A 9,305-nucleotide genomic window follows, 5' to 3' on the forward strand; every position below is an offset into this window, starting at 1 on the left:
CACCATGACATCATAGCCACAGATAAGTGGTATAGGTCCACCCCTGGAAGTGAACCTGGGCTGCCAAAGCAGAGTGCATAGAACTTAACCACTAGGCCACTGGGGCTGGCCCTATTATTCCATTTTGCTAATCTGTTTTTATTCTTATTTTCTTTTGCTTTATGTACTCTCTCTTGACCACCATTTTGTAACCAGTGTTGTAAATGTATGTAAGCCCACACGTTCTTCTCCATGAAAGTGTAAATATCTACATAGATATACAGACATGCATGCATATATATAAATAAAGATATGAAATATATGTAAAAGATTATGAGTTTGTCATTTGCTTTTACAAAAGTGAGATTATAGGGGCTGGCCCTTTGGCCGACTGGTTAAATTCACACACTCCACTGTGGCGGCCCAGGGTTTCGCTGGTTTGGATCCTGGGCACAGACCTGGTACCACTCATCTGGCCACGTTGAGGCGGCATCCCCCATGCCACAACTAGAAGGACCTGCAACTAAGATATACAACTATGTACCGGGGGATTTGGGAGATAAAGCAGAAAGAAAAAAAAAAAAGATTGGCAACAGTTGTTAGTTCAGGTGCCAATCTTTAAAAAAAAAAGTGAGATTATAAACTATACATATTTCTCAGTTATAGCCTTTCTTGCTTAAATCATCAGGGCAACCCACCAGATTAGTAGCTACAGCTCCAGCTTGATTTTTCAATAGCAAGATAGTTACCCATACTATAGATGTCCACATTTATTCATATTATGAAATGCATACATCCTATAGATGTGCACATTATTCCTCAATGGAGAGTTTCTCCACTGATGAACATTCAAGCTGTTTTCAAGTTTTTTGTCATTGCAAACAATGCCACAATACATATTTTTACAGATTGATCTGTAGATTATTAGGACTAGCATCACTAGATCAAAGGATATGTATGTTTTTTGTTTTTAACATATGAGGCCATATTATTTACTTTAAAAAGCTGTGTGTGGATCTTATTTGGATTTTGATTCAAACAAAGTGTAAAAATAAGTATGACATTCATAAGACAATTGGAGATTTGAATACTGACTAGATAGTTCATTAAGGAATTTTTGTTATTTTTTGAGATGTGATAATGGTAGAGACACATACTGAAATATTTATGGGTGTAATAACTTCCTTTAGAAAAATACTGGAGGAAGAGAAGTGGATGGAAGGATGGATGAAATAAGAGTGGCCATGAACTGATAGTTGAAGATGGTATAATGAGAGTCCATTATACCGTTGTCTTCTTTTTTTATGTTTGAAATTCTCCATAATAATAATTTTAAAAAGCTTTAACAATTTGCACTATATCTATAACACTTGATAAAACCTATTTCCTTAGCACTGGGTGTTATTGCTTATTTACTTTTGTCAATCTGTGTGAAAAACAGGTATTTGTTGCTATAATTTGCATTTATCTTGCATAACATCCTCTACTTCTGACTGACCTGAGTGACAGCTCCTTTACCAATGACAACTTTAGTTTTGCTTTAATCCTCCTACTTCCTACATAAAAGTTAAGATATCCAGCCACTAAATTGTCCCAATTTCTTGACAACCTTCAATTCATAACTGGTCCCCATGTCTTTAATTTCTCTTGGAACAATCCAGCACAAGTCCAAATCGTGTGCAAAGCCCCTTCCAATCCTCTTGCTGAGGCTTCTCCAGTTCCTCTGGTGAACTTTCTCCCTTGCTGCAGCAAGGTAAATAAACCTAACTTCTTTACTATGGATATGTTCCTGGAGACCTTTAGTCAGTGGGCTTTAAAACAATCTTTTCAAAGTTTGTTGTCCATTTGGATTTATTCTTCTTTGGGACATTTTCTCAGTCAATGGATAGTTCTGAAAATTTCCCTTTCGTTTGAAAGTCAGTCCCATTGTTTACCTTCCCAATTCTTCTCTAGAAGCCTTAAGTCCTACTTCTTAGTCAGAAGAGGTAAAAGATAGGAATTCTTGTTCAGGTTGGATCACTCCGGAAAGAATTAGCAAGAATTTTCAGGATCTCATTAATTCACCAGTAAGACTATTGGGAGGAGAGATTGAAGGTAGGACCTTTCCATTTGCTCCAGACAATTCTGACTGTTTTCTTGGCCACCAGTCTAGTTTGGCTGATGTTGGTGGTGTTGGTGATGTGTGTGTGTGTATGTGTGTGTGTGTGTGTGTGTGTAAGTGTGTGGGTGTAACATTTATTGCTGATTTCATTAGATATTAAGGGAGAAAAATTTATCATCTTAACTCAGAAGTCTGATACTTATATTAGATTTTGCTGTATGTATTTGCAAGCTCTGATGAGAGATATATAAGAATTCAATACTTCTTTGTTAATTGTTCTTTTATTGATATGAAATATGAGTATTTGTCTCTTTTAGTGCTTTTCATCTTGAGTTCTACTGTTTGTTACATTGATATTGTAACATACATAATATAATCTTTTGTTTGGTGTGCTGGGAAAATATTTTGATATTTAAACCCATGTATTTTTATCTAGTATGTAACTCTTTCTCTATTCAGATGACTAGACTCTAAATCATCCTTTGCCTTAAGGGAGATTGTCACAACAGAACCAGAATACAAAAGAGGCAAATTCCTGGCTTGTGACTTCAAAGCTGGGGCTCAGGTGTAAGACATTCTGACCCAGTTTCTTCACTCTTACTCAGAGGAGAGAAGAACCCAGTCATGCTCTATTAGTTCTATTTCCTTTGGTGTTACTTCTCTCTTTTGCGAGGTGTGGTGTTTCTCATTTTTGATGTCAGAGTTTTCCTCAGATGTTTTGTCATTCTTGGGTTGGGTGTTCATTTTAGTTTTTGAAGTTCCCTATTAGCCCACATGTGAGTGCTGGATCTGTTTATCACATCTTGTTGCCAGTAATTTCAGGCAAGAGTTTGGACCTGCTGCTGGATGGGGTATGTTAGTATCTAGTCTTCTGGGACTGGGGACCACATTATTACCATGGGCACTGCAGTGCCCTGCCTGTCTCGCTCAGGTGCTCACACTCACACTCATTGCTCTTACTTAGAGGCAGAAGTTTCTACTGTCAGTTGCTTGATAAAAGCTAGTGTGGATTACCTTATTATTCCCTTATTGCCTTATTTTAACAGGAATGAGACCTGGCTGATCTCATTCCTATTCCCCCATATCTACTACCTCTGAGGTTGGAGACCCTTCAAGCTGCTTTAACCTTTTGTTTCAGTTTTCTCCTCTGGATATTTTAGGTTATGATTTCTTCTTTTAATTTAATACCATTTACTCTCCCTTTTTCAGAGATTTTCTTATAATTCCAGTGGACTAATATGATTATCAACATCATATCAACCCTCAACACTTCTTGATAGTTCTCCTCTTTTCTAGTGAATTTGATTTCCTACTTTCTACAGTTATTTATTTCACATCTTTTCTACTCTCCTTAAACTTCTGACTATTCCAGCTCCCTTTATGCTGTCAGAAGACCGTTTACTGCACAAAGAAAATGGAAGAAAGATGGGAACTCCCTCATCTTTCCCAAACCAAACTACAGTGCACCCACAACCATATCCATCCTCCCCTCCTGCTGCATTAGAAGTGCTGTTTCTCATCACATCTAAGGCTAATCTCTACAACTATCCTCTGGGTCGGGTTCCCTCACATTGTCCTCAAACCTTACACTCTCAATTGTTCTTTCCCTTACTGATATATCCAACTGCTCCTTCCCAACTGGGTCCTCCCCATGCACTTAAACATGACAAAGTCTCTCTCCTCTTGGAAACAACTACAACTCAAATCTTTTCAGTCCACTTTCCCTTCTAGCTCCCATCCCATTTCTTTTCCCTCATTCACAAACTTCCTGAGGGAGTCATCTACACTAGCAGGTTCCATTTCCTAGACTCACAGTGACTTCTCAACCCACTCCAATCTAGCTTCTACCCCTTAAGACTCCACAGAAATAGCGCTCGCTCAGATCACCTGACCTCTGTGGTGGTTTTAAAATATGGCCAAAAACGCTTTAATATTCTTCCTTCAAAAAGTAGAATCTAATTCTCCTACCTTCGTGTGGATTATACTTAGTGACTTGCTCCTGATGAATAGAATATGCCAGAAGTGATGATGTATGACTTCCAAGACTGGATCAAATTGTGGTTTCAACTTCTCTTTCTTGGATTGTTTGCTCTGAGGAAGTCAGCTGTGAGTGGGCCATCTTGAAAGAGGATCCTCCAGCCTTTTCAACCCTTCAGATGACCACAGCCTTGGCTGACATCTTGACAGCAGCCTTATGCAAGACTGAGCCAAAACCACCCAGCTAAGCAGCTCCTGGATTCTTTACTTTAAGAAGCTGCATGAGTTAATATGCATTTGTTGCAAGTTGCTAAAATTTAAGGTATTGTTACTCAGCAATAGATAACTAATATAACCTCCATGTTGTTAAATCTAAAGAAAGCTTTGACTTCACAGCAGCATTTGACTTTGTTGACCTCTCCCTCTCTGAAATACTCTTCCGTTTGATTTCATGATGCCAAATTCTCCTACCTCTTCAACCCTTCCTTTTCAGAATCCTTTGCAGGCTCTTTCTCCTCTACAAGCAATTAAGTGTTGAACTCCTAAAAGTCCAATCCTAAACCCTCTTCTCTTTTTAATCTAGTCTCTTTCCTCGAGAGTTCTTTCTCAGCCTCTCAGTAAATATGCAGTTGACACCCACCTGTCTTCATCCAGGCCAGATCTCTTCCTAGAACTATTCACCTGTATATCAAATTGCTTGCTCAGCATTGTCCTTGATTATTCCTAAAGCACGTCAATCTCTGTACTCCAAGAACAAACTGTTTTTCCCCTCAAAACTTGGTTCTCTGTGTGTGTTTTCTGTTTCAGTGTACAGGACCACCACCGTCTATCCAGCTGCTTTTGGCCATCCATGAACCTCTCTCTCCCTAAGCACATTTATCAATTCCCAAGCCTATTGATTTTAACTCCTATGTATCTTGTAAATCTCTGCCATCCAGGCCACCATTCTTTCTCACCAGGACTACTGCAGTATCCTCTAAACCTATTTCCTTACATCTACCCTAGGCCTGTCTCCAGTCCGTTCTCTATGCTATTGCCTGAGGGATATTTTCGAATATTTTTAAAAACATAACACAAATCTGGTCATGTTTCTTTTCTGTTTAAAGTCTCTAATGGTCTCCTATCACTTTTTGATGAAGCCCTCAAATTCTTAATATGACCTGCCAGTCCCTGCATCCTCTTATCACAGCTGACATCTCTAACCTCATTGTGCCCCACTCCCCACTTGCTGAAATTAAGCCATACTGACCTCCTTTCAGTCCTTCTAGTGTTCCATGTTCCCTCTTGCTCAGGGCCTTCATAGGATCCTCTCTGAAATGCTTTTCTCAATGGGAGATCTCAGCACAAGCATCCCAGGGTCAGAGGAGACTCCCCACGCTTTCAGTCTGTGTCAGGTTCTTTTTTACACCCTCCTAGAGAATTGGAGCCCTTTTCTCCAGGGCACTGCCTAAGTTAATAATTGGGCTTAGAGGTGAGACCCTTTGATTAATATCCTCCCCCCCCCCACTCCATTAGATTGTAAGCACCATGAGAGCACTGAGAGTGCCTAACTTTGCACACTGTTGCAGCTCAGTGCCTGGCACAGGGCCCAGCACCAGGGGGCAATCAATGAACAGTGTGGACTGACTGTTTCTTGAAAATTTGGAAGGACTTGTACATAAAACTCTCTGATCTGTTGACTGTTATTTTTCAATTTTTTAAATAGTGGTAAAATATTCCTAACATAAAGTTTACCATCTTAACCAATTTTAACTGAACAGTTCAATGATATTAAATACATTCATCATGTTTTGCAACCATCACCACCATCTCCATAACTCTTTTCATCTTGTAAAACTGAAGCTCTATGCCCTTTAAACAATAATGCTCCATTGCCCGCTCCCCACAGCCCCGGGCAACCACCCTTCTACTTTCTGTCTCTATGGCTTTGACTACTCTAAGTATCTCATGTAAGTGGAATTATACAGTTTTTGTCTTTTTGTGGCTGGCTTATTTCACTTAACATAATGTCCTCAAGTTTCATCCATGTTGTAACATGTGTCATAATTTCCTTCTTTTTAAAAGCTGAATAATATTCCATCATATATATATGCCTCATTTTGCTTATCCATCTATCCATCAATGGACACTTGGGTTGCTCTCATGTTTTAGCTATTGTGAATACGCTGCTGTGAACATCGGTGTACAAATATCTCTTTGCAACCCTGCTTTTAATTCTTTTGGGTATATATCCAGAAGTGGGATTGCTAGATCATATGGTAATTCTACTTTTAATATTTAGAGGAACTATCATGTTATTTTCCATAGTAGCTGTACCATTCAACAGTGCACAATGGTTCCAGTTTCTCCACATCCTTTCTGTTTTAAATGATGTCTTCTTAAGTACAAAAATTTTTAATGTTGATGTAGTTTAATTAATTATATTTTTCTTTGATGGGTTGTGCTTTTTGTGTTACATCTGAGGACTCTTTGTGTAACCCAAGATTACAAGGATTTTTTCCTATGTTTTCTTCTAAAAATTTTGTAATTTTAGCTCCTACATTTAGTTCTATGATTCATTTTGAATTATTTTTTAATGAATGATATGAAGTAAGGACCTAAATTCATCTTTTTGCATGTGAATATCCAGTTGTCCCAGCACCATTTGTTGAAAATAATATTCTTTCCCCATTGAATTATGCTGGCACCCTGTTGAAAATTAACTGACCATAAATGTAATATCAATCATAATCTCAAGTATGCATGAAGTGTAATTTTCTTTGTTTTTACTATATCTTTGATTTCTGACCCTGCATTCTCCTTCTGCATAATGGCACTGTCACTTCCAGTTGGACCCCAATCCTCTGAGTCAGCCTCTGCTGACCAACTTGGACACTGTCACTCCCCAAGATTCAGTGGCAGCCTTTACTGGAGTCTGCTTTAAACTTTGTTCATTGCCTTTTAAAAGACTTTTGGGCGCCAGCCTGCTGGTGTAGTGGTTAAGTTTGCATGCTCTGCTTCAGTGGCCCGGGATTTGGAGGTTTGGATCCTGGGTGTGGACCCATGCACTGCTCATCAAGCCATGCTGTGGCAGCATCCCACATAAAATAGAGGAAGATTGGCACAGATGTTAGCTCAGCATCAATCTTCCTCAAGCAAAAAGAGGAAGATTGGCAACAGATGTTCACTCAGGGCCAATCTTCCCCACAAAAAAAAGAAAGAAAGAAAGAAAAGAAGAGAATTTTAAACATCTATGTAACACCTTGCTCAATTTTTAGTTGACATTTAAACTCTTTCATCATGAGTTTAAATAGTTACAAAAGATGTACTAGAATACTGCATGTATTGATATTTTAAAATAAAACTATTACCCTGTACTTTTAAATGTAATCAAAGAAGTCTAAATTCCGTAACAATTTAATTTCATTTAAAAAATACCTAATGTCGTAAGATGAGGAACAAGGTAAGGGTGTCTGCTTTCATCACTTATATTAAGCATCACACTCGAAGTCCTAACAAGTAATAAGGCAAGAAAAAGAAATAAAAGGCAAATATATTGGAAAGGAAGAAGTAAAACTTCTTTATTCATAGATTCATGGAAATAAATGAAGACCACACAAATAAGAGGAGACCAATTCAGAGTTTGCTATTGCAGAGCATCAGCCACTAACACTTGCATTTGGCAGAGACTCAAAGTCAGGCAGGGAAGTGGGAAAGCTTTATAATGAAAAAAAGGGAAGACTTCAAGCATGTACTGATTGGAGGTTATTGGCATGGGGGAGCTGGAGGTGGGTTAACTAGAAGTAGGCATCTTATGTGATGGTCTGAAGATGTTGTTCATCTTTTTCTGGTTGGTGTTGAGTTAGAAGCGGGATCAAAACATAGGGAAGCTGGCAGTCCTTGATCGAGTTCTGACCACTCTGGATTGATTGCTTCAGAGGCTTGGTTTGGCTTCCTAGACTGGTTGCTGCAGAGGTGTGGGTCAGATTTCATTGTCATATACGGTCTGGCTGTAGTCTATCTGTATATTCAGTCTCTCAGACAACGTGAATGTATGTAGAAAATCCAGAGGAATCTACAAAAAAGCTCTAGAAATAATAAGTGATTTTAGTAAGATATAAGGTTGATACAGAAAAATTAATTCTATAGGCCAATCCCTAGAGATAGATGTAGATTAATGGTTGCCTGGGGCTGGGGCTGAGGAATGACTACTAATGGCTATGGGGTTTCTTTTTGGGGTAAGAAAGATGTTATAGAATTAGATAGTGGTGATGATTGCACAACCTTGTGAATATACTAAAACCCACTGAACTATATACTATAAAAGGATGAATTTTACACTATGTGAATTATAGCTCCATAAAAAGCATTAATTGTATTTATATGTATACTAGCAGTAAGCAATTGAAATTGAAAATTTGAAAAAATATCATTTACAATAGCATCAATAGATATGAAATACTAAGGGATAAATTTAACAAAGTATGTACAAGACCTGTACACTGAAAACTGCAAAATACCTCAAGAGAAATTAAAGAAGACCTAAATAAATGAAGAAATATACCAATTTATGAATTTGAAGATTCAATATTGTTACAGTGTCAATTCTCTTCAATTGATTTATAGAGTCAATGCAATCCTAATGCCAGCAAGCTTTTTTGTAGAATGACACCCTGATTCTAATGTAATTCAGTAGCAAAAGCTATTTTGAAGAAGAAAAAGTTGGACGATAAAAGGCTCTGCATACACACTGCCTAGTTCTACCGCTTATTAGCCAAACATCCGTGATCAAATTTCTTAGCCATCCTGGCCTTGGTTTCCTAATAAAAGGGAATAATAATAGTGTCTATGTACATAGGATTTCTGAGCGAATTAACTGAGGTAATAGATATAACACACTTAGAAAAGTACTTGGAACATAGCAAGCCTTCCAATGTGTTGTTACTGTTGTTGTTTCCTTGACTATTCTGGGGCATGTGGATGTACTGGGAGCCTCCAGAGACCCAAGCGGTCTCGCTGACTCCTTGCCCAGATGTAGCATGCTGTCCTCTTTCCTGCATGCCCCTGTCTAGTGCAGGAGATGTGTGTGGGGGCAATACTCTCAAAATGTCAGGCAGGAGATGTCTTATCCTTGGGTCCCTGAAATTTCAATCGGCATTTCATTGCCTTCTCTCTCTGCCATAAACCTAGATATAGGGAAGCTGGTGTGGAGTTTGAAGCCTTCACTGCTACTAATTTGTTTGACTTCTACCTCTCTCCCATCTGTGGG

The sequence above is a fragment of the Equus asinus genome, chromosome 9, assembly GCF_041296235.1.
Source record: "Equus asinus isolate D_3611 breed Donkey chromosome 9, EquAss-T2T_v2, whole genome shotgun sequence".
NCBI lineage: Eukaryota > Metazoa > Chordata > Mammalia > Perissodactyla > Equidae > Equus > Equus asinus.